Here is a 26,152-nt window from a genome sequence, read left to right as displayed (position 1 = left end):
CGGAATGTTGATCCAGCTTGACATCGTAAATACATAATATATTAATCAGTCAGCACATCATTAAGTAGCGCAGTTTGGAAAGGAAGCATAAGTATATGTTATCTGTTTATTCCCTCTGCCATTTCCAGGAGAACCACAATCATTACCGGCTTCAGTTCGAAGTGAGTCAGAAACCCTTCAGTATCTAGCCTAATTGGTCATTCTTCAGACATTAGCTCAGACAGTGAGCATCAGGAGGCTATTAAACTGTGAGTTACACTCCAGACAAACCTGATCCCACCCTTACCCAATATCTGTACAGCTCTAACTCCAGTAGCAATCAGAAACATGACCCATCATATTTTCACTTCTTCTCTAGCCTTGGGGCACGGATAATTGTTCCACTTTTTATTGTTTTAGTGACTTATTTGGAGAATAGAAATTCAAGCATATTCTGCAAGACTTTTCTTTTTGTTAACTTAAAGTGTCCAAAGAGCAGTAGCTATGAGCCCACACTGTGATTCGTCATGACATCAGGTTAAATAGAGGCCATCCAGTTCCCCGCAGGGAAAGGGTCGAGACAGTAAGACTTGCATTCAGAAAGCACCTCATCATGTCTCTCAAAGATCTCCACGTGCAGTGAATTACCTTGAGTGTAGCAGCAGTTATGTAAGCAAGTGTGACAGTGAAAACCTGCAAGCAGCATCAAGATTAATGACCTGTTCGCCAGTATAGGTTTATGAAGGAATGCTCTCCCTGTTCATTCTTCAAGTGTTACCATGGATTCTTTACTGTGCACTAGGTCAAGTTGTTTGTTTCATGAAACAAAGACATTGGCTATGGTGGAAACCTGAAATAAAAACAGAATGTACTGGAAACATATGTGTGTGTCAGCATCAATAATGGGTAAAAAGAGATTGCAGCTGTCATATTGGTTGAGATTGTTATGATGAGAGTGAAAATACACTACCAATATACCACTTTCAGCATTTGACTTCAATGCCCAAGATGTTCATGGACTAAAATTGCTTTTTAGTAAAGTGCACTGCTGACCTAAAATGGCTACTGAGATTACCTGACCAGCCCAAACCACCCAGTTGGAATATTTCAAACTGGTTGCCTCAGAATTACCATTTTAATCAAGAAGCACCAAAACTCATTGAGGTTTTAAAAAAATCGCACCACTTGGTTTTACCCACACTTGCATGATAACTGCACAAATTAAGAGATAAAAATTGCCTACAATGATCAAGCCTGAAATGAAACAATTAGACTGACAACAGAATCCACAAAGAAACTGTATATCAAACAGATAGAGGAGGTAATATAAACTGATAACAGCAAGATACTGGAAGTTCTCTCTGCCTCAGCCTCAATATCAGAAACCAGCACTGCTAACTTGGGAAAAAAAATCACTATTATCACTATTCGTTACTTCAAAAGAAACAGAACAACAGCTAAACAGTAAAACTTAGGTCTTTTCATTCTCGAGGTATAAGGAACTCTTGAGAACAGTAATTGTATTTGTTTGTACCTTTCTGTCTGTCTGGAGACCTCTTCACCCACCCTTTCTTTATTGTAAGCTCATTAGCTATATTTCTTGTTATGTTTTATAATTTTGGTCGTGATAATAGAAAATCAAACTCACAATCTCTTTCACTTAAGATAACCTTGGAATTGACGTTCCTTCATTTTTAATCAGGTTAATTAATTTTATTTGAAGTGCGATAGCTGTGTGTTAAAAATTGAAAAAAAAACTGTTGCAACTAAGAAATGGTTAAAAATGTGAGGAGCCATGATTCTTCCTCACTGGGTTATAACAAGATATAAATCTGCCACCATAACCCCTATGGTGAATCTAAGGGCTTGTTTGTAATCAGTGACAGAGAATAGAACACTGATGAATCTGAAGGCGAAGAAGTACATATCATACATAATAAGAGGGATTTTATTGGATGATAGTAATAGATACAAGTTACATTGACTGATTAGAGATATTTATTTCATAATGAGCAGACAGAGGTGACAATCTTTCTTCATAGTTTATCTGTTAATCTGATGACCTTTGTTTTGTAACCCTGAGTACATTTGATTAGCATAATACTATTCACTGCAGTTTTGAAATTTTTGGTTGAACTTAGCTTCACTCACTTTTTATCGGGAGCTCCAGATTCTCTCTAAGCTTTGTGACTTTTTGTGTGACATCATCTTTAAAAAGCCACTGCTAATTTTAAAGTATTGTCCAGTTCTCAGAATTCCCCAACAAAAGGGAATTGTTTCGTGTCCTTAAGTCTATCCACTACTTTCATCAACTTAAACAGGTCAATTTGACCATCAATTTTATATTCAGCGAAATATAATCCTTGTCCATACAACCAGTCCTTGTAATTCAATACTTTTCTATGCTACTGGGTGTTATTAATTTTCACAGAGTTGAATAAACACATGCATTAATTTGCCCATTTAATTTGTAACACTGCAAATACATCGCATCACCCTTACATCAATGCCAAGTTGTTCATTTCTTAGTCTAAAAGTTTTCGGTGCAAATCCCACAACAAACACATAAGCCAGTGACCTAAGTTAATTAAAATCAGCAAACTTCTTAGCAAGATGAGTGACTTTTTAAAATTTAATTGAAAATGGAATTTCTTCATAACCGTGAAGCTTCTACTTAAATGCCAATAATAAAGAAAAATAGGAGATTTCAACATTTTAAACTTTCTGCCAAAAAGGTTTTCATTGAATGTACTTGCAAGAAAGTACCAATTTTAATAAAAGTTGTAAAAAAACTAAACAAACTATTCAGTTGCTTCAAAATTGGTTCAATCAATCAAGGTTGGAAGCCTCAAAATGAGTCACATGCAGCTCTGGAGCCGTGGATTAAAGATCCTCAATGTAGGCTGAAACTTGAGTGAAGATTGAAAGAAATTACCATTGCTCAAATAAAACATTAAATTGAGGCCCTGTCTACTTCTGAGGTGGATGTAAACGATGCCATGACACTATTTAAGAAGAGAATAAGAGATATATCAATGTCATGGGTCAACATTATCCCTCAATTAACACCTGAAACAGGTGTACTGGTTAATTATTTCATGTCTGCTTGTGATGTTTGCTTGCTGTGTACAAAATGGCGACTGTATTTTCTGCATTATAACAGTAAACAAACTTTGAAAGTTCTGTGTGGGCTGCAGAACAGTTTTGAACATCACTCAGTCAGGATGGAAGGGCCAGCAATGCCCACATGGTGTGAATGAATAAACAAAAAATGTCAGGAAGGAGCTTTATAAATGCAAGTCTCTCCTTTCTTCCTTCCATAAACAACGGTGTTACTTCTGGTGAAATTATAAATATTACATTTTGGAAATTGATTACAATGGAGATTCTTAACAGCAGGACTGTCCAAACACATTTTTTGGTGTTGTGACTCTCAATGACTAAAGGAATTCTTTACATATAATAAAAATTTAATGAAAATATTGAACATGGATGATATGAAGCTGAGGTGAACCAGGAAAGGGTACAATATTATACACTCTTAGCAGTCCATGCTCCAATTGTGAAAAACTTCCAACTCAACAGACTAATACAACAATACGCAGAATTCATTAGGTAAAAGTCATTCCACTCGAAGTCAAGCCCCTGTATCTCAACCCAATGCTGTAATACTGGCACATTTTGAACCTTTCTTTTTATGTTCACTGTAATAATAAAAATACTTACTATTCAAGTTACATTATTTAACCCTTAAAATTGAAGACCCGAGTGCAACCTTAAAAGATTGGGGGCTGTGAAAAAATGTGCGCAATTATTGAGAATTTCCATTGCATTCGTAAGTTCCAGAATGATTCATTTTCATTCTTTCAAATTCCAGTGTTATTTCTATGAAAACGAAGCATCTTTAGAGACAACGTTTTGAATGAGCGCATGGAGCTTATAATCAGAAAACTTATTCCATTCAGAACATAGCCTTCCAGTAGTTAAAAGTCGAAAAAGAAACCTCGAAAGGTTGAGAACAAAGACTTCTGAATGCTTCAGCAATCTTCTGCTCAATTTCTTGCAGAGTCTGGAACTGCCAAAAAAAAAGAGTGGATCCCTTGAAATTTCATTGTCGGCTGGTTGCAGAAGATAAGCGAACGATATTTTGCAGGCAGCCACTAATCATATTTGAACATATTTAATATTACTCTCTTTTATCAGCTTAGAGAACAGATACTGAAAAGTTCAAAGCCAGAACTGGATAGTCTGCTATAAATCTTCTTAACTTGGGGATATGATAAAAAGGGTCACTTACTTGATTTTTTTTTCTGTTTCCATGTGCTGTATCAGAAAAGAATTATCAATAGAACCCAGTAAAGCATTTTTAAATGGAACGGCAGGTTCCCCAAATGATATGGTGCCTGCACATTCATTATCTTCATGTTTATGAATGCTCCATAAACCAGATTTTCTCTCCCATTTACGTTCATTTTTTCTTTGGTCATATCTCATGTTTCATGTTCCATTTCTTGCATTCGATAGAGAATGGCAGTTTCCAAAAGCATAAAACATGGAGTTATAATTTACAATTATATCCTTGTCAGCTTCTAGTAAAACTTGTATTGGCCTTTTCCCTATGCGTTAGGCTAAAACTGATCCAGTTCCAGTCAAAACTAATAGTTATGCCTTAAATTGTTTGAAGTAAATTCACTGACAAGCAGTGGTCTTTGTAAATTTGAGAGTGAATTCAAACAGATTTGATTATTAATTTGTTTAGTTTATGGCAAGAGTTCCAAAATGTTAACTCAATTGATAATTTAATTTGTTTCAGAATGCAATCATGCTAAACTTATCATTGAATTGCTGTTTATATCGAAAATCAGATAGCAAACTGCTTTCGTGAGTTCACTATAGAAAATAAATAGTTACGTTTTGGTTATACAAAGCCATGGTCAGACCTCATCTGGAATACAGGGCTCTGTCTGACCAGTACACCATAAGAGATATACTGATCTTTGGGAGTTTTCTCTCCACTTTCACCAGAATTATAATGGAGGTTAAAGAATTAAAAATAATCCCTCAAAAAACAAACATGGCTTGTATTCCCTTCAGCCTAATAGATAGAACGTTAAACATGATAAATGGATTTGATTGGCTGAATAAAAAGAAACCATTTCCTTTGGTGGGGGAGTCCAGTGCATAATTTGCATAATCTTAGAAACAGAGCTAACTCAGTTCAGGTTGAAATCAGGAAGCTTTTCCTCAAAGGTTAATGAAAAGCTGGAACATGGTCTTATTTAACTATCTGTCCCATTATTCCCTTCCAACACCTAATACAGTAAAGTCCCCACTATCCAGAGCCCAAGCATCTGGAATTATTTTTTAGAATCTCAGCTACCAGGTTTCATGAGAATTTCAGATGCTTGGAATTTGGGTAACGGGGATGTGACTGTACAATGAGACCTTTCAAGATGGAGATTGAATGATCTTTGCAAGGTGCAAACTTGAAGGAGTATAAATCCAGTGCAGATAAATGAGATTGTTATGCATTGTGACCTAATTGAACTATAGCACAGCTTTTTGGTGTGGCTGGCCTATCTGTGCAAGAAATGGCAGGCAGTTTCCAACATAAACATAAAGGCAAATAATCTTTAGCCACTCTTTGAGGGTGATATTTTAAATGTTTATGTGTCCTGACGTCAGTCATATATTTATTATGCATGCATTTAATTCAGTTTTACTCTTTCTTTTGCAATTCTTACTTGTGTTGTAGTGTTGTGAGATGGGGAGGATGGTTAATATTTACTTTATCTTTCAAAATCAATAGCTTACTATTTATTTATTTGTGAGATATGGTCGTCACTGGCTGGCCAGCATTTATTGACCATCCCTAGTTGCCCTTGAGCAGGTGGTGGTGAGCTACCTTTTGTACTGTTGCAGCTCACCTGCTGTGGGTTGACCCATAATACCATTAGTGACGGAATTCCAGGATTTTGACCCAGTGACAGTGAAGGAGCGATGATATATTTCCACGTCAGAGTGGTCAGTGGCTTGGATGGGAACTTGGGGGTTGTGGTGTTCCCATATATCTGCTGCCCTTATCTTTCTAAATGGAAGTGGTCATGGATTTGGAAGGTGCTGTCTGAGGATCTTTGGTGAATTTCAATCAGCAACATCACAGGAGATAAAATAATCCACATCAGTAATGAAAGGCCATCAATGGGCATTCAGTTCAGCCTGACATTGATTCAGATGCTTCATGGAACTAAAATTAAAGCTTAGTTGTCCATTAAGGACAGTACAAAATGACAATTGAAATTGTTAGATAAGAAGAGACAAAGGTGCATCTTGTTCACATTTTATCATCCTGAAGTTGTTGACTATGGAGTTGTTAACTAATGCTAGCAATCAACTACTAACATGTAATAGCTTGTTATTACAGAAATGGAGTATTGCTGAAAGAAGAGACATAATGTAGAAACTTTTCATCCCAACACTCATTAGGACAAGTGGAAGAATGCCAAATTTCAAGGGACCAACAGCTATTATTGCATAAGAAAAGACTATTGATTGGCTGGCACATTGGGCACGCATTGAAACTCACTTATGCTTGCTAAAAGCTGGATATATTAATTCTCAGACCTGTCAGGATAAAGGACCATATCCAGACATTTTGCCTTTTTTGGATTAAATAAAAGTATGAGGGACAGTAGTTTCCTGTGCATTGATAGCTCAACACAAGTCAGCATGTCCATAAACCAGCACCCTTTGCTCATACACTGTAAATTGTCACTCCCTTTGAAATTTGGATTTCTTGTGACAGCTGATTACAAGACAAAATCATTCAATATCATGTCTCTTTCTTTTCGGCAATCTCTATCAATCCATCTATGACAGAAGCAGCAAGTACAAGAGGAAAACCCTGCATTGGAGAACTTTGAGAGCCATATGTCTGTGTTGAAGCACACCACATCCACACTGCGTTACATTTGGTTCAAAAGGATGAAAACAATGCAGTACAAAACATATGAGCAGAAATAGAACCTAAGTTTTGGGGTTTCCAAGGGCTGGGTGTGGATCACAGCCATAAATTATACACTTCAGTTTCGGTAATTATGAATTACTCTGCTGCACAAATTGAGAGAAGTGAGTAATAAGTTTCAGAAATGTGCATCAAATATTTCAACATTTTAATCATAAATTTACAACCATACTATAAAATAGGATGAAATTTAATTTAATTAGTTATAATCATAAAGAGCAATTAAGGATTAGAAATGTTCTGAAATACTTCAGTGTTTTCGTTTCTTTAATTGATATGTAGCTAATTCCTTCAAATATCATTTTGGTTTCATCATCAAGGAAAGCCTTGATGCGCACAGCACCGGGGTGTTAGAAATGCACGAGCTCTGCTCAAGCACCTCGTTTGAAAGTAACTGGCTCAGGCTTATCAGAGCAAACAGGTCCTGCTATGTTCTGCAGTGCATAGTTTGGTCCCACATCATCCAAGTAAATGTGAAAAATATTCTATAACACTGATCGAATTCAAGTCATTCACTTACAATATTGTGCCAAAGATAACATCGGCCACATTACAAAGTGAGATAATGATGAGCAGGCTTCAATTCAGCTATATTTAATTCAGCAGTAATTCTAGGTCCAAAGAAACACTACTGGCAACAGTTTAAAAGTGATCAATAACCACAAAATGCTTAAAGTTTGTGCCTTCCCATTGGAATTTGCTTTGCTACTAGCGAGAAAAGGTTTTCTCTGCAGTTTTGGGGGGCAGTTTTCCAGCAGTTTTGTTCAAAAGGCATGCTGTGCCTCTAGCAACCACTATCTGGATGCCATTCAAAATAAACTCTTCCATTAATATGCTCTCATTTATGAACTCAATGATAATGAAGCTGGGACAGATTTACATGTCTAATGGGCTGTGGCACAATGCAGTATAATTAATACAGAATTCTCTCGCAGTTTCTTAAAGGAATTTCTGAGTTACAGAAATATGGCTGTGTTAAACTATTGCATCCATTTTTATATTATTCAGTTACAAAGTAGGAAAAGTACAATGAAGTCCCGAACACTTTTATATGACAAACTATGCAAACAACTTTACTTGGTAATTGCTGCTTTACCGTGTTTGACTTACATGATATAGATTGACTACATGACTTACAGGCAAAAATAAATATGGCAGTCTTGTGACTTGGTTATATGTTGTCAAGTTCAAACGTTGTGCATAAATTATGTGCTGCCAGTAACTATAAAGATATCCTACTGTGTACATTTTCCATGTATTTAAACCTCTCATTCACTGAGCCAACTCATAAGGCAATAGCTCTGTCAGAGTCAGATAAGCAGCAGGGTTCAGACAGGAACACAACACAGGCATTATCTGATGTTGTTTATTTTGTATCTCTCCGCTTTAATAAAGAAGATAAGGAGTTGTTGCTATCCTGCTGCTATTTATAGCCAAGTTGCTGTTTGCCCATGGCTACTATTTATATTGGTAATGAAATTGTAAATGCATCTTTAACAAGAAAAAGCCTCAATTTCAAAAAAAAATCTTTAAATCCCTCGGATGTTTTCCAGAGTTATGTTGTCCCTTTCCTTATCCTATAATGAGTGGAATGCTGCGTATGGTCAGAATAATCTCAGAAAGGGACATTATAGAACATCAGCACCAGTTTCCCGAAATAGTGTATCAAATATGGGACGAGATTGGAATACAACTCAATTTGAGTAAATAGTGAGTATTAGCATTCAGGAATTACTTTTCAATTTGCTTTTGGAAAGTTTGGAAAATCTCCAACCACACTGTTGCTGAACTGACAAAGAAAACTGACAGACAAAAGGTTGAGTTGCATTTTGAGTCTACAAGTTAAATGCAAAGTAGAGCAATGTCCAATTTGCTACAGGCCAGCAGTTCCAAGGAGGAATACGATATTGTTTAAAAACTGCTGAACAGAGATTTCCTTCACACAAGGACTCAAATAGCCAGGGCAGTGAAGGATTGCATCTTTTACACATGTTGCATCTCAAATCCAACCAACAACTCTCTTTCCGTGTTCTCTGATATGTTAATTATATTTAATGAATGTATTCTGACATACCTCTGTGGTCCTGTGAATCTGGTCTTCTGGCCCCTGCTCCTATATATACACGCAAAATTGTAATCAATCTGTTCAATCATGTTATGAACCTCTGGGGCAGGTAGAACTTGAACACAGACTTTCTGGATTATATACAGGGACACTACCACCATATTAAAGAGGCAACTACTTGAACACAATTACCTGAGCCAACAGGGTTCACAGTAAGTGAATATCATAGAATCCCGACAGTGTGGAAGCAGACCATTTGGCCTTCTGAAGAGCATCCTATTCAGATCCACCCCCTATCCTATCCCCACTGCTTTTGCAATAGCTAATCCACCTAGCCTGCATATCTTTGGATTGTTGGAGGAAACCAGAGCACCCAGGGATAATGTGCAAACTCCACACAGACAGTCGCTCAAGGATGGAATCGAACCCAGGTCATTGGCATTGTAAGGCTGCAGTGCTTACCACTGAGCCACCATGCTGCCTTTTGTTTTTCTTGTTTCTTCTCTCTTCCTTCCTGCAATTCTAGAGTGTCAATTAGTCTATTTAGTAAAACACTGCCATCTTTTCTCAGAGGCTGGTTTGTTGAGTACCATATTAGTGTTTAAACTCAGAATTGACAGCAATTCTCTAGCATAAGGCTCAACCAAGGTTTCCTTGTTAGCTAAGTTAAATATTAAAAATCTCCAAACTCAAGCTAGTCAACTAATGCTAATTGGTATTCTTTCTTCAGTTAACATCACTAAACCAAATTAACTGGCTTGTGAACAACAACAACTTGCATTTAAACACGATGCATGACAGTAAGATCAACTAGAGTTTCATAAAACATGATTGAACAAAAATTACCAAATTACCACAGTGCCAAGGAAGGAGACATTACAAGAGGAAATTTTAAGCAAAGTCTTAAAGAAAGATAATGGAAAAAGGGCAGAGAGATTATCAAAAAATACATAAACGCAATTACTATATTTTGGTGAAAAAGAGTAACACTGTGAAGAAAAACAATTATTGTAACAATTGCCAACATCTACTTCATCTCTACATCGTATTCACCATCGTAGTATTTAGACACTTCTAAGCCATTACTAAGAGACCAAAAAGTTTGAGTCTTTCACATATGAATAATTAATTTATTTTAAGATACATCTGCTAATGCAGCCCTCCAGAAATCTCTAGACATGTCTAATTACTTTCAACCTATTTAGCACAGTGTGGGCATTATTGCCTACCATGAAACTTTAATATGTTATAAGAACACTGCAGCAGGCTTGGAGAGAACCACATACAATCTAAAATGGAAACATTTGCTGTTAATGGCTGCTGAGTTTATGTACAAGACGTTTTAATCTGTATGATTGGGCAGATTTCCTTCAATGGGCAAGCCATTGTTTCTTTGATCAGGTTGGAAACAGAAGGATTTTCTTCTCTCTAGCCTGAAAATATTTGCGTTACTTGTACCACCTATTCTTCTGTGGGAGTCAATCTCAGCTTAGACTGCGATAGAGATGTTCTTAGTTTATTTAAAATAAGATCACTTTGCCATAGAATTTCATTTGAAAAAGGTAAAATGTTGAAGTAGAAGTAAGTTTGCTTTGAATGAAGCTTTGGTAATGTGTTAGGTAATGTACTGTGCTTTTAACTTTAGGATTTATGGGTTCTACGTGGATCCAACCCATAACAATGGAAGACAGTGCCTTTCTGTAGCAGCTGAAAAAGCACTAAATCCAAAATAATGTATTGTCAGTTTCCTTATCTGACCATAAGATGGAGGTGCAGAAGTAGTCCATTTGGCCCATCGTGTCTACTTCGCTACTCAACAAGAGCAAGGCTGATCTGATATCCTGCTTTATCCCATAATTCTCCATTCCCTTACGATTAAACCTCTGCCTATATCAACCTCAACAACCCCCCTCATGATAAAGAATTCCACAGCTTCACTACCATCTGAGAGAAAAGCAATTTTTCTTCATCTCTGTCTTAATTGGATGCTTCCTTACTCTGACATTATGTCTTCTCATCCTTGAATCTCCCACAAGGGGAAACAAACTCTCCTCATCAACCCATCAAGCCCCTATGAACCTTATATGTAACAATAAAGCTATGTCTCAACGTTTAAACTCTAATGATTACATGACAATTTACCCAACCTCTCCTTATAAGAAAATCCTTCTATACCCTGAATCAACCTAGTGAACCTTTTCTTGGTTGTCACCAATACCAGCATAGCCTTCTTTAGACAAAGGACCAAGACTGGTCACAGTATTCCAGGAATGGTCTGACTAGTGCCTTGTACAGTTTTCATAAGACTTCTTATTTTATACTCTATTCCCTTTGAAATAGTGGCCAAACGTCCATTTGTCATCTCCATTACTCACTGAACTTGGAAGTTAATGTTTTGTGATACACCTTTAATTAGCAAGAAACTCGAAGCCTAAAACTGCATTGTGACACAAGGAAATGTGACAAAGGGATTTAGGAAGTTAAGTAAGGAAAACATCGATGTGGAGGTGCCAGGTGTTGGACTGGGATGAACAAAATTATAAATAACACAACACCAGGTTATAGTCCAACAGGTTTATTGGAAGCACTAGCTTTCAGAGCCTGCTCCTTTGTTGGTTAGTTAGTGGGGCAGACTATAGGACACAGGTTTTATAGTTAAATATCAATGTGTCATGCAACTAATGTGATGTATTGAACAAACCCAGAATGCTGTTAAGTCTTTAATCACTTAGAATGGGGATGCAAATTTCAATTGATTAGCATGTAAATCCCAGAAGTTCTTTCAAATCACAGTCCCAAGATAACTTAAGGTTTTATCAGTATAAAGAAATGACATCTCAGTTCAGACAATACATTAAAGGTATGAGGTTAGAATCTGACCATATCCCAACCTTGAGTCAGACTGGTTCCATTTCCAAAGTAGGAATTTATAAAATGGCACATTGTCTGACAGCTGACGGATTGTGTGCTTTTTGAACAAAATAGAAGGTATCTGCAAATACAAATCTGCCCCATAGAATTATATGTGTGTATGTGCTTGCAGACATATAACTAGAAAACAATTATAAATGCTCACTGATTTATCTCAGGGACATGAAATATACAGGGTAGGTTTTCCAGCTGCAGAGAGGTTTATTTAGACATCAGTTTTGTACAAGAAATTGGGTCTGAAGAAGTTAATGTTTTCACATTGACTCCAGCCATTCTACCGAAGTCACACATAATCTCTAGGTAGAAATAAGGAATTCTCCTCTAGCATTCAGAATAACTGTATCTGTACCATCTCCCTAAGCTCTCAGTAATTATGCCTGATTAAATGTTGCACTTAGTGCTATCATGCAATAAACCTTTCTGTTATCTAAAACAGTGCCTCTTCTGCAGATGCTCTACAGTGGTGCATCCTCTATCACTAATCACTAGATACAGCCAAAACAAATTAACAACAAAAGGAGGTTTTATATCAGCGAACTACCGCAAATATACTGATAGAAGTATGAAATACCTCAAAGTGCCAACAGTGGGAGAAACATCACAATTAGGAACTCTGTACCATTCCACATCCTGTCCTCAGGGTGGATGTGTCAGATAGAAATAAAGTATTTCCTTAGTAAGGAAGTTCAGAACTCAGAGGAAAGCTTTAACATTAGAGCTCAACTATGTCCGAAAATATTCTTTCACAAACTAGGTAGTGGAAATCTGGAATTCTCTCCCTCAAAAAATTTGGTGATGCTAGGTCACTGACAATTTGAAGAGTGAGATTGATACACTTTTGTTCTGCAAGTTTATTAAGGATCACTGATGGAAAGCAGGTTAAGGTACAAATGAGGCATAAACTTATTGAATATGAAAATAGGTTTAAGGAGTTGAATGGCTTGTTCCTATGTATGAAACCATATCCCTTAAATAGGTGACAAATGTAGGAAGCTGGATGAATTGATGAATCAACAAAAGTTGATCGAAACTGGGGTTTCAGTGTACCTTAAATAGAGTAACAAATGATCCCTGTTGCCTCAGACTCTGCTCTATTTGGATCTAGGAATCCTCAAAGTCAAAAACCGAAGGTTGTTTTTTTTCCCGGTTTAAACCACCTTCAATTGAATAACTACAATCATCTGCTGTAGAACTTTAGTGTCACACGAAGGATGTAGTCTTATTAGAAAATGGAGTTTGGACCAGTCAGTTCCTTGTACAGTAAAAACCTTAAAGTAGTACAAGATGATTAGGGGGTTAGATAGGGTTGACAGTGAGAACCTTTTTCCACGTATGGAGTCAGCTATTACAAGGGGGCATAGCTTTAAATTAAGGGGGGGTAGATATAGGACTGATGTTAGGGGTAGGTTCTTCACTCAGCGAGTCGTAAGATCATGGAATGCCCTGCCAGTAGCAGTAGTGGACTCTCCCTCTTTATGGGTATTTAAGCGGGCATTGGAGGATAGTGGGTTAGTGTAGGTTAGGTGGGCTTTGATCGGCGCAACATCGAGGGCCGAAGGGCCTGTACTGCGCTGTATTGTTCTATGTTCTATGTTCTATGTTCTAGTCAGTACTTGTTAATAAAGCTAGGAATAATGAAAATAGAAAAGAGAAATTCCTTTATGAGCAAACATGAGAAATCTTAATACAAATAAGACTCAAGATAATTCAACTGCAAAAAGAAGAATCCTTTTTATGAAGCAGCCTAATTGTTGTACATCACACATATGCAACGTAATTGTGGATGCACCATTTGACAGGAAAATCATTTATCGAAAAAATAGCAATCCCAGAACATAAAACGTAAATCAGTGAATGATTTTAATAACTTCTCCAGCATTAATTGCAGAATTATTGTCCCCATTAAACAGAGGGCGAATTCCTGACAAGAGATTTGAAATACATTTCCTGATTTGTAAATGAATATTGCAGTGTTAATGGGTCATTAAAGCACATGGGTTCTGACTCACAAAAGATAGCGGGCAGTTTAGGTTTATTTATTTTATTCAGAGAAACTTGACTGTACAGAATCATCCTTCCTTGGAAGGTGGATTATAACAACAAATTCAAGAGGAAGTTAACTCAAGGGTGTGATAGATACGGGAGTTAGCAGTATTTTCTGAGCTTCAGGACCAGCTCAAAAGTATCTTACTGACTGAATTACTTCTCATGCAGTCAAGAAATGCCTTGAGTTTAATGTTCCCATTCTTAGAATCATAGAATTTTACAGTACAGAAGGAGGCCATTTAACCCATTGTGCCTGTATCAGCTGCGAAAAGAGTTAACCAGTTCGTCCCATTCTCCAGTTCTATCTCTGTAACCCTCATCCCTTTCAAATATATATCCAGCTCTCCTTTGAAACCTCCTATAGAATCTGCCTTCACCATTCTCCCAGGCAGTGCATTCCAAATCCTAACAACTCTCTGAATAAAGAAGTTTCTCCTCATCTCATTCCTAGCTCTCTTACTGACACACTTGAAGCTGTGACCCCTCATTACTGACATACTGACAGTGGAAACAGGATATCCTCCTTCACCCTGTCAAAGTTGTTCATAATTTTGAACACCTCAATAAGGTGACCTCTTAATTTTTCTGCTTCAAGGAGAACAAGTCTAATTTATCTCATCTTTCCTTGTATGTGATCCTGGGATCCTTCAAGTAAATCTCCTTTGAACTCTCTCCAGGACTTTAACTCTCTCCAGGGAAGGAAATTGCCATCCTTACCTGGTCTGGCCTACATGCAACTCCAGACCCACAGCAATGTGGTTGACTGCCCTCTGGGCAATTAGGGATGAGCAATAAATGCTACTAGCAAGGGACAGCTACACTCTATGTATGAATTTTTAAAAAGTCCTTCCTTAAGTGAAGTGCTCAGAAATAAATACAATAGTCCAAATGTGGCTCTGGCCAATGATTTGTTACAGGTGTAGCATCACTTTCTTGCTTTTACACACTCTGCCTCTATTTATAAACACAATGATCCTATAGTCCTTCCTAACAACTATTTCAAAATTCCTTCATTGTCTCACTCCTCGCTATCTCTGTAATCCTCTGCAATCTGCAACTGTCAGAAACATCTGTGCTCCTTTAATTATAGTCTCTTGAACACCACACTTTTAATCACTGCACCATTGATGGCTATACCTTTAGCCGCCTGGATCCTAAGCCGTGCAGGTCCCTCCCTGAGTTTGTCTGGATCCTTACCACATTTTCCACCTTTACAACACTTCTCTAAAATTCTCTTTGACAAAGGATTTAATCACCTGACCTAATATCTCTACACGTGACCCAGTATCATAGCTTCATTATGCTCCTGTAAAACACCTTGAATGTTTTATTATGATAAAAATGTTATACTGTTGGCACTCAGATAACATGCTTGCTCATAACGTTTCTGAGGAATTAAGGAATGAGATTTTCCGAGATTGTTTACTTCTGTCCGCAATAGCATGATTCCAGTGTAGATTGTATCATGTGCTTCGTTCTGCGCATGTGCCAAAGTCAGCTGCTGACAGAGCATCTCTCTGTGAGAATTACTGTACACAGAACAGCTTTCTGAGAGAGATGCATTGGGTTGCTTCCTGTGAAAGGTACTCTACTCCTAGATTATCCTCCTTTTTGAAAAAAATGGAGGGGCATAGTGACAAGAATGTTAGCAAGAAGCGTCCTGGTGATAAAGTTGCAGGTGGTGAATGCAAAAGAAAGGTGATAACACTGGAAGAGAAGCTAGCTAATATAAAGCGTTTTGAGTGTAAGGAGAGAATATGTGATATAGCTCATTTAACAGGAATGAGGAAGTCCAACTTATGCACCGTGACGAACCTCTGTCCCTACATTAATAATATTTTTAGAATGTACTATTAACTCTGCTTTTGTTTCATTGATAAGTATGATTTAATCCTTCATTCAACTGTGTTATACTTTGTGTGAGACATTTGGGTGATGTTTGAGTGAGTGTGAGTAATATTTCTTGCTAGGCTGCCCCATCCCCACTTTTCCCATCGGCCCCATTATTTCTATTAAGCGATTTTTCTATGAAGCGAGGTTTCTTGTTCATTAAACTCTGAACAAAATATTTGCAATCTTGTTAAATTTTACTCAACCACTTGATAATTGGATGTGAATTTAGACAACAATCTGATGCTGTGTGTTGAGAAGTTTCTGTGTGTGGTATATCGCAAACTATTTTCACTCACTCTCGTTCAGTTAAATGACAGCTCTGAGGATCATGGAATTTAGCACAGCTTTTCCAGTTTATGTAAACCTCTTCAAAAGCTTGTTCTCAGCATCAAGCCTGTCCCTCCAGATCTGGTGTGTTGATAGTAGGTATGGGTGGTAGAGTACACCGCAGTATCACCGGCCCTGCATTCATTCAGATTTCGAAGAAGACGCAGAGTGATGTGTAGCATAGTGACAGCAGATGTTCGATCATTATCACTTCATACCATTTCCCTCCTTCTGGCTTCACTCGGCTCCGACAGAGGAGGCTAAGTAGGGTTAACAGAGAAGGCTACTGAGAGTGAATCTGTTCTTATGGTGATAGGATGCAGCTGTCTGGGAGCCGGATTTCCCCTCTGTCCAAAAATGGGCTGCCAGTCTGATCTCTGTCAGCGTGGGAGAAAAACTAAAACCAGCTGCATTGCACCAGCAAAGCAAACTAACTACAACTAACACAAAGCAAAACTGAGTGTCGGTTAATTATTTAAATTTTACAGCCACTCAGTTTAAATCATTTTAAAAAAACTTCATTTTGAATGGGTTGAATTTACGGACTGTCACTTTCTTTTTCAAAAGGATTATGATACAAATGCAACTATTCAGGCTTCTGGGCCTGATTTTACTCCAGCTTGTTACATTGCAATAAAAAGCTTCTCAATATTCTCTGTTTAAATAATACACTCCGGGTGAATGGAGTGACAAATGGTCATCATGATGCATTCCATCACACTGAGGCTGGTATTTCACATCAACAATGTTATCAGCAGTGTAATTGACCTTAATGGTCCAGGTATCCTGATGGTCAGATTGGAGCGCACAGACTAGATTTGCACTTTGGGACCCTGCAGTATCCTAGACACAGCAGAGTCCAAGGGTGTTGTCTGGAACTTGCTGCAAAACCCCTTCACATTGGAAAATTTGGAGGGTTCTGGAATCATTAAATTAATAGATGATTAAAAGCCTCGTGTGACTCTGAGATAGCCATTGAGCTGACCTCCCCAACTTATCATGCATCCCCTTAACTAAACCTCCACTAATTCTTTACACTTTCAGGACCCCTATAAGCCCACCTCTTCGCAATATCCTCCAGGACCCAATCCATTGACCACCCACTTACCCACTGACCCCAGCATCTCCCATCTGGTAACCCCCAGCATCAATGCACTACCCTGCCCCAGTCCCAACACCATCAACAATCCTACTGTATTCAATACATCAGTTAGCCTCCATCCTGAATGCGGGAGTCACTAGCTGGGCCAGTATTTTGCCCATTCCTCCTGCCCTTGAGTAGCTGGTGGTGAGCTGCTTTCATAAATTGCTGCTGTCTATTTGATGTAAGTAGACCCATAAGTGTGGAGGGAGTTCCAGGATTTTGACACAAGTGGCAGTGAAGGAACAGTGATATATTTCCAAGTCAGGGTGATGAGTGGCTTGGAGGGAAACTTGTAAGTGATGGTGTTCCCATGTTTTAAATGTAGCAAGTTATCACCTGAATAGACTCCTCAGAAGTCTAATAGTAACAGATTAAATATTAACTTTCAAAATGGAGTTGGATGTGTACGTGAAAAGAAAAGAAATGCAGGTTCAGAGGGAAGGAGCACGGGATTAGGTCTAAATGGATAATTTTCAAAGTGCTGGCATAAGCATGATGGGCCAAAGGCCTTCTTCCATGCTGTCAAATTCCATTTCAGTGCTGGGGAATAGGGGTATATGATAATGAAGCACCATCTCCATCTTCACCTAACTTCCAAACATCCATCCTCAGAAAAAATGGTCAATATGGTTCCATTTTATGAACACAGACTGAGTTCCCTCCTTGCTGCGCCCCAATCCCCCACCTCCCACCATTTCAAAGAGAGAAAAGGCCAAATGTTGTACACCCACTGCTGCTCTGCACAAAACAATCTACTCTGTATATACTAGGCAAAAGTGAGGACTGCAGATGCTGGATACACTCTGTATATACGACAGAGTCCTGTTAACTGAGCTCAATCAGGGCACCAGTATGGACCTGAACCAGCACCTGGGAGAAAGTGAGGACTGCAGATGCTGGAGATGAGAGCTTAAAAATGTGTTGCTGGAAAAGCGCAGCAGGTCAGGCAGCATCAAAGGAACAGGAGAATCGACGTTTCGGCATAAGCCCTTCTTCAGGAATGTCCGAAACGTCGATTTTCCTGTTCCTTTGATGCTGCCTGACCTGCTGCGCTTTTCCAGCAACACATTTTTAAGCTCTGAACCAGCATCTGAACAACATCGGCAATAGCAAGAAAGTTGCAAGAATACAGTGAGAACAAATAAATAAGAATCTTGACCTGGTGAAGAAAAGTGTTATTTTCCACTCAAGGTTTCAATGACTAGATGACAATCTTGCTACTAAGTGGCGAGGTGCCTATTTGCAAGAATTAGTATCTTATTATTACCTAATCTCACCTCATTCATGTGCTGTAGAAAGAAATTAGATGGCGATGTGAAGTCAGAACGGTTACTGGGGCATCTGCAGCTTCCCAAGTCTTCTCTGGGCTTGGCTAACAGCCCCACCGTCTCCATGGGCAATGACCATCTGCACCTGTCATTCACAGAAGGTCAGCATTGCTGAAGTGCTAGCCTCACCACACTATTGTGGCACATCCTGAATGAACTGGAGAAGAGTTCACCACCTGAATACAGCACTTCAGAGCTCAATGCTTTATTTTGCAACGCTACTGCCAGTCAGTTCACACACAGAGATAGGCTTCCATCACACTCATCGGAACAGAGTGTATCTCTGGGCTTTTTGTTAACTTTGTTCACGTTGCTCATTTTGTACCTACTTGGGTATTCATAGCATAACTCTTTTTTTACTGCATTGCTGTCTCATTCAGAACATACAGACTCACATTGGTTCTGTTTTGCCTTCTAGCTCAGGCAGAAAGCTATGCGGCTTGTTATATTTGCCAGCACAGAACAGCTATTGGAGGGACATGTTGCTGTATAGGCCCATACTACCTAAACAGACACCTCTAGCATGTGCCAGCTTCACTGGACTGAAGGTCTTCGGGGAGTCTCCTTATTGTCAAACAGAGGTATGGCCACACTCAGTCAAGGGAATCATCCAATCTCAGTCCAGAAATTTGAATATAGTCAGTTTGTCATTAAGTGCAATCAGAGTCCGGGGACCCACGTCCTTGCAAGGTCGAAGGACATGGTCATCCTGCTGGTCAAATCCAACTAGAACATAGAATATAGAACAATACAGCACAGAACAGGCCCTTTGGCCCTCGATGTTGCGCCAACCTGTGAACTATTCTCAGCTCGTTCCCCCTACACTATCCCATCATTATCCATTTGCTTATCCAAGGATTGTTTAAATCTCCCTAATGTGGCTGAGTTGACTACATTGGCAGATAGAGCATTCCACGCCCTTACCACACCCTGAGTAAAGAACCTGCCTCTGACATCTGTCTTAAATCTATCACCCCTCAATTTGTAGGTATGTCCCCTTATACAAGCTGACATCATCATCCCAGGAAAAAGACTTTCACCTCTTTACCTTTCTTCTATCCAATGAGAACAGACCTAAGTCTCTCAGTCTTTCCTCATAAGACCTTCCTCTAGACCAGGCAACATCCTGGTAAATCTCCTCTGCACCTTTACCAATGCTTCCACATCCTTCCTGAAATATGGCAACCAGAACTGTACACAATATTCCAAGTGTGGCCGCACTAGTGTTTTGTATAGTTGCAGCATGATATTGTGGCTCCGGTCTCAATCCCTCTACCAATGAAACCTAACACACTGTATGCCTTCTTAACAGCACTGTCCACCTGGGTGGCAACATTCAGGGATCTATGTACATGGACTTCAAGATCCCTCTGCACATCCACACTATCAAGAATCTTCCCATTGACCCAGTACTCTGCCTTTCTGTCATTCTTCCCAAAGTGCATCACCTCACATTTAGCTGCATTGAACTCCATTTGCCACCTCTCAGCCCAATTCTGCAGTTTATCCAAGTCCCCCTGCAACCTGTAACATTCTTCCAAACTGTTCACTACTCCACCGACTTTAGTGTCATCTGCAAATTTACTGATCCATCCACCTATGCCTGCATCTAAGTCATTTATAAAAATGGCAAACAGCAGTGGTCCCAAAACAGATCCTTGTGGCACACCACTAGTAACCGGACTCCAGGCTAAATATTTTCCATCAACCACCACCGCTGCCTTCTTTCAGAAAGCCAGTTTCTAATCCAAACTGCTAAATCATCCTCAATTCCATGTCTCTGCATTTTTTCCAACAGCCTACCATGTGGAACCTTATCAAAGGCTTTACTCAAGACAATGTACACCACGTCAATTGCCCTACCCTCATCTACATGCTTGGTCACCTTCTCAAAAAACTCAATGAGGTTTGTGAGACTCAAACTGCCTTTGACGAAACCATGTAGACTATGTAAAATCAAATTGTTGCTTGCTAGATGATTATAAATCATATCTCTTTAATCCTTTCCAAAACTTTTCATACAACAGAAGTAAGGCTCATTGGTCTATAATTACCTGGATCATCTCTACTGCCCTTCTTGAACAAGGGCACAACATTTGCAATCCTCCAGTCCTCTGGTACTAAACCTGCAGACAATGACAACTCAAAGATCAAAGCCAAAGGCTCTGCTATCTCCTACCTAGCTTCCCATAGAATCCTCAGATAAATCCCATCCGGCCCAAGGGACTTGTCTACTTTCATTCCTTCTAGAATTGATAACACCTGTTCATAACTAACTTCGATCCTTTCTAGTCTAGTATCTCGTACCTCATTCTTCTCCTCTACAATATTTTCCTTTTTCTGAGTGAAAACTGACAAGAACTGTTCATTTCGCACATCTCTGATCCCAACAGAGTCCACACTCAACTTTCCACTTCTGTCTTTGACTGGCCTTATTCCTACCCTAGTCATCCTTTTATTCCTCACATATGTATAGAAAGCTTTAGGGTTCTCCTTTATTCTATTTGCTAAAGACTGCTCGTGTTCTCTCTTTGTTCTTCTTAACTCTCTCTGTAAATCCTTCCTAGCTGATCTGTAACTCTCCATCGCCTCATCTGAACCATCTTGCCTCATCAACACAAAAGCCTCCTTCTTCTTTGTAACAAGAGATGCAATTTCTGTTGTAAACCAAGGTTCCCTTACCTTATCATTTCCGCCCACAATATAACGTGGGAGGGCACGGGATACTTCAGGAAGCAGGTGGTTACTGACAGCCACTATCAGCCTGACTTCAATGGTGTGGGAGGAACCGTATATCATAATGTTGGGTATGACTATGTAGTATGCCTGAGTCTCAAGAGGCAAAGTAGGGAGATGAATTCGGAAATAAAAAGGTTGAGTGGGAATGTGTGGATACTCAAACCTGATGGCCTATCAAGGACACACAATATCTGTTCCTTAAACCAGATCCACATTTCCATTGTCTGCATCCCCTGCATTTTGCCGCCCCATTCTATGCATCCTAATTCTTGCCTAATCGCATTATAATTGCCGTTGCCCCGCCTTGCCTGTTTTTAATGAAAGATCTAAACCCTGGAGCCTGCAACATCCATTCCTCACCCTGCTCTATCCATGTCTCCGAAATGGCCACAGCATCAAAGTCCCAGGTACTTATCCATGCTGCAAGCTCACTTACCTTATTTCAGATACTTCTAGCGTTGAAGTAAACACACTTCAAACCACTTCGCTGTCTGCCAGCACATTCGCGTGACATTGAAATCCTGTCCCTGTCCTTCCTAATCTCATCCTCCTGTGCCCTGCAATTATACCTCTGGTTCCCATCCCCCTGCTGAGTTAGTTTAAACCCATCCGAATAGCACCAGTAAATTTCCCACCCAGGATATTAGTACCCCTCTGGTTCAAGTGAAGACCATCCTGTTTGTACAGGTCCTACCTTCCCCAGAATGAGCCCCAATTATCCAAGTAGCTGAAACCCTCCCTCCTGTATCATCCATGCAGCCACGTGTTCAGTTGACATTTTTCCCTATTCCTTTGCCTCACTACCACGTGGCATGGGTAACAAATCAAATAATTACCAGTAATCCGTGTGCTAAAGTCAGAAAACTGCAATGAGATCTCCCAAGGGTCTGGGCCATCCACACTTTGAGCTGTCCTCACACATTAGTCGGGGTGGATCACAGTCAGTCCTGGGAGGTTTTTTTTCACTAAACATCAACGTGGGGTGTTATCTGGAGGAAGTGTTGTTTTGGAGAAATTGGGGAAGTCAAGTGTGGGATTCGATCCAGCATGTTAAGGTGTAGAGGGGACAATCACTGTGATGTGAGGTAAAGGGCTGGAGACAATATAGCGTGGGAGGGCACGGGGAACTTCAGGAAGCGGGTGGTTACTGACAGCCACTATCAGCCTGACTTCAATGGTGTGGGAGGAACCGTATATCATAATGTTGGGTATGACTATGTAGTATGCCTGAGTCTCAAGAGGCAAAGTAGGGAGATGAATTCGGAAATAAAAAGGTTGAGTGGGAATGTGTGGATACTCAAACCTGATGACCATTGATGAACATGAGGTTTGGGAGGGATACTTGGAATAACAGGCAGAGCCTGTAACTTTCTTTTGAGAACAACCTGCAAAGTGTTTGATCTTCATTGAATTCTCAACCACACCGTAAACATGAACAATGACTTACAGCACATGCAGAGTAGATGAAGTGAATTTGTTTTATTCAGTCTTTGGGAGTGAGCTCCATTGTGGACAATGTGCAGCCCTGCAAGGGACAATTGTGTTAATCAAGTGCTCAGATTCAAGATGTCTGCCATAACAAAGGTCTGTTTGTAAACGTCACACATTGACTAACATATGGAGTGGAGTAAAGGCAAATTACTGCAGATTCTCGAAATCTGAAATAATATAGATTAGAAATCCTCTCACAAGCAATTTTGACCATGTCACTCAGAATTCCAAATTAATCCCAGTAACCTCTGCGAATTAAATGTGACTACAGGTCGCCTATAAAGAGTCACCAAGGGGTGGTACAGAGAAAATGAAATGAGATTACTATTTAAGAGACCCAGATCAATATTCCAAAATCATAATACAAATCCCAGCATAATTGATGGTGAAATTTGAATTCTAAAGTCTCCTAGGCTACACAAGGGACAGAGCTGCTTTCCTCTCACATTGAACTGTATGTCACACAATGCTTTTCTATGCAATGCTGCCTTTCGCGAGTGATGGGGAGATAGTTTCAGTAGTCTTGCTGGACCCACACTTCATGTATCTGAATAAGGACTTGTATAGTGCAGGCCCATATTGAGGCATCCTTTGGTGGAGGCTTTCATGTTCCAGTATATTGAGAACTACAGTAAATTCTCATTTGTATGTGCTGTTTACTATTGCCTGGTCACATTAATAAGGCTGTTTTGTTTCTCATATTCCCCTCAGACAGTCAACAGAGCTCTCACCAATGATCGAGCCAAAGAAGCATTAATCGCCATGGCTGCAGTTCAACAAGGCCCCACAGAAATGGAAGAATAACAAAGACATCAGCAAGCCCATGACCAGCAGCAACCTCCAGCATCTGCTGACAAGCCACCATGTGAATACTCAGCTATGAAGAATGTTCTGATAGTCTTCCCCTTCAAACATGCCCAATGACTCCATTATGAGCAGCTCATCTGAGTCTGAGCATGCTCACAATGCAGCCTATTTTTATACTAGGGCCATCATGAAGCAGATGTTTGGTCTCAACCAACTAGGAGAAAGTGAGGGCTGCAGATGCTAGAGATCAGAGTTGAAGAGTGTGGTGCTAGAAAAACACTTTAACTCCCTCCCACTCCACCAAATCCTAGGCCTCCTCCACTGCCAAACTCTAGCTACCCGATGCCTGGAGGAAGAACATCTCATCTTCTGCCTTGGGACTCTCCAACCACACAGGATCAATGTGGATTTCACCAGTTTCCCCATTTCCCCTCCCCCCTCCACCTTATCCCGGATCCAATCTTCCAACTCAGCACCATCCTTTTGATCTGTCCTACCTGTCCATCTTCCTTCCTACTTATCTGCTCCACTCTCCTCCCTAACCTATCACCTTCGCCCCACCTCCATCTACCTATCGCATTCCCAGCTACCTTTCACCCAGCCCCACCCTCCTCCCATTTTTCTCTCAGCCCCCTTGGGCTACTCCTTCATTCCTGATGAAGAGCTCATGTCTGAAACGTTGACTCGTCTGCTCCTTGGATATGGCCTGACTGGCTGTGCTTTTCCAGCACCACACTCTTCGATGAAGATGATAGGTGTCCTCAAGATAAGGTTCCAATGTTTGGATTAGTCTTGAGTCAGAGAGTGTGTTGAAAATAAATCTTCAGGGAGGGTAATGGAGGAGCAATGTAACACAGCACAACAGATGGTACTAGGTCTCTGGGACTCAGTGGTCTCGCTGTCCCTTCACGAATGGTCTCAGTCCTCATCTATAAATTCAAGAATCCTCTCCTGGTAGGGGTAAGCCGTCATGCCACCTGTTTTTGCCCATTCAGCCCTATTGACTGCTGTTATTACCTGCAATGTGAACAAAAGGAAGAATTGAGGGAGAAGAATGTGGTTGGCACAGCTCTGAGCATTGATACAGGCAGAATGATTGTTACATGCCTCCAGTGAGTGAGTGAGTGAGTGAGTGAGTCAGAAGGGCAGGGGCTGGGAGGGGATAGAGTAAGAAAGAGTGATTGATTAAAGGAAGATGCCACATGTAATAGAGCTGCAGTTTCTGAGTCTTGGTGAAGTAGCAAAGTTGGAATTGTTATGAGGGAGCAGAGAGAAAAGGCTGGCAGTTCCCTTTGCTGAGTGCAATAAGTCATTAACCTCCTTGTGGCTTTGCAGATCCCTAGTACCGCCGCTGCCCTGAGTGACAACTTCGGGTCAGGCTGCCAAGGTTGGTCTGATGGTCGTCTCTATCTATCCCAGTCAAAGAGGGTGCTTCTCCTCTCCTCTCAGATCTCCAGCTCTATGCTGGCAAAGCGGTGTGCCAATTGGGCCTCTCGAACCTGGCATTTTCAAAATGTACAGAACCACCCTGAAGGACAATTCCTGGTATGCAGCATTTGAGCTGGTGCACAGCTGGGCATCTGTGGCATGAACACAGAAAGGTGCCAGCACTGGCAAACTCATGTTTGGGCTCAAAGAGCAGTGTGACTTTGGGATGGGCAATTGTTGATGTGAGCAGCAGAGAACTGAATATGCAACCATGGAAACCCTCCACAGAAACTGACACTTAGCCAAATTATAAGAAATTTGACCTATCGTTGACTTCAGTGTTCTAATGGCAGAGAGATTGAAATGCAAAATGATTGCTTTCACACCCGACGGACAGACATGTAGACGTTGGGCTAGGATAAGCTTTAGATCAGCTCCAATGCTCCCCCCACCAATTCAAACAGCCTGGCCATGTTTACCATCCAACCTTGCCAGTTAGCTGGGCGAGGTCCTAGAAACGGTGGATCCCTAGAGTATGACAATGTCCATCACTGCCGTCAGGAAAGAATGAAAATTTTGCAGCCGTCATTTCCTGTTGCCTAAGTGCCAGGAATCACACACTTCTGGTCTCAATTCGAAGTCACAGTCTGTTTCACATACGATGGTGCCAAATTCCCCACTGAATAAAATCACCTCAGCCAGAGAGCCTCAATCATCTGCAGACTTTTCTTCAAAAAAAAACAAGCTATTAAATAGAACTATTAAACAGCATCCTTTGGCTTCTTTTATTGCTTTGTTTGACTTCTCCAATTTTATAAAATGCTGATACAGTCAAATGGTTTGTAACAAAAGCAAAAAAGCCCAGTTACTGGGAGAGAGAAACATTTTGAAAAGAGGTAGTTTATCTTGATCATGATCACATTAAGTGCCACAGTGCTGGCTTGGTCAGG

The 26,152-nt window shown here is 40.0% G+C and overlaps 1 long non-coding RNA gene across 1 annotated transcript in view; it reads left to right on the top strand.

The window, feature by feature from the left end:
* Positions 1-25,973, top strand: part of LOC140463889 (uncharacterized) — a 143,405-nt gene extending 117,432 nt beyond the window's left edge. The window contains exon 2 of the long non-coding RNA XR_011954802.1: positions 23,679-25,973. This is a non-coding gene — a long non-coding RNA (uncharacterized lncRNA). The remainder of the gene's footprint in view (positions 1-23,678) is intronic.
* Positions 25,974-26,152: the final 179 nt, after the last annotated feature.

This window comes from Chiloscyllium punctatum, chromosome 39, assembly GCF_047496795.1.
Source record: "Chiloscyllium punctatum isolate Juve2018m chromosome 39, sChiPun1.3, whole genome shotgun sequence".
NCBI lineage: Eukaryota > Metazoa > Chordata > Chondrichthyes > Orectolobiformes > Hemiscylliidae > Chiloscyllium > Chiloscyllium punctatum.
The sequence above is the reverse complement of the archived record's forward strand: the minus strand, read 5'-3'. Positions and strand labels throughout refer to the sequence as shown.